The following is a 1,224-nucleotide window of genomic DNA, read 5'->3' on the forward strand; positions in this document are numbered from 1 at the left end:
TTCTTATTATAAATTATATAGTTATATTTTACTACTTAAAGTTATATAAAATAGTAAGCTATTAAGTAGAGAATACTATAAGTATATTAAGATAAGTAGCTACTAATAGTATTTTCTAAGTAGTTTATTTCTAATACTATATTTTTATTAAAATTCTACTAGTAAAGCACTAAGTATATTATAAAGATAGTCTTTAGCTTTTAGAAAGCTTTATTCTTCTAGAAAGTTTAATAAAAAAGAACTTCTTTCTTTATTAATTTTAGTAGTAGTTTAACTAGCTAGAAGAACTTTAAAATAAACTTATAATAAAAGTTTATAAAGCTTATAAATCTATAAATACCTTAGACTTATATTAAGAGTTTCTAGTTATAAATTATAGCTACTTTCTCTAAGTTAAGTTATATCTTCTTTTCTATATATACTAAAAACTTAAAGTATTTTACTTTAGTTACTATAAATATATATTTCTTTATATTAAAGTTTAACTTTATTATTCTAAGCTATATTAGAATTTTATAGACTTTTTACTAATAATTCTTTCTTAAACTACTAAAGTATATTTAATATATTATTTAAATAAATAGTAATAAAGTTATTTAGCGCTAAGCTTAAAGTACTATTAATATATTGCTAAAATATAGCTAGTACTCTAGCTAGCTTAAATAAGTATATAAGCTACTTAAATAGCTTAAACTATATTTAAAATACTATAAAGTATTTCTATCTCTTTATAATTTATATTCTATAGAAAGCTATATATATATTTAACTTTATAAACTACTTAGCTTCTACTAAAGACTAAAGCATCTTCTTTACTAGTAGTAGAGAGTAGTAATTTTATTTTATTACTTTATTTAGTGCTCTATAGTTAATATAGAATTACTAACCTTCTCTTAGTTTCTTTGCTAGCAGCACTAGAGCTATAGCTAGTAAGGCGCTTGCTTATATTTATTCTCTATTTATAAAGTCTATAATTTACTTATAAATTTCTAGTAAGTACTTATAAAGTAATAGAGAGGCTTAAGAGAGCTTTAAAAGTATACTATTTACCTCTTTTCTTAACTAAATATAATAATTAGAGAAGCCTCTATAAAGAGGTAGTATAATAGCTGCTTTTTTATTAAAAAAGTCCTTAAAGTCTTAGACTTTATTTAGTAGTAGTAGCAGCTTAGTTTTTATCTTAATATTAAATATAGCTTAAACTTATAGTATTAATATTAACTT

This window comes from Metarhizium album, assembly GCF_000804445.1.
Source record: "Metarhizium album ARSEF 1941 chromosome Unknown scaffold_64, whole genome shotgun sequence".
NCBI classification, from domain to species: domain Eukaryota; kingdom Fungi; phylum Ascomycota; class Sordariomycetes; order Hypocreales; family Clavicipitaceae; genus Metarhizium; species Metarhizium album.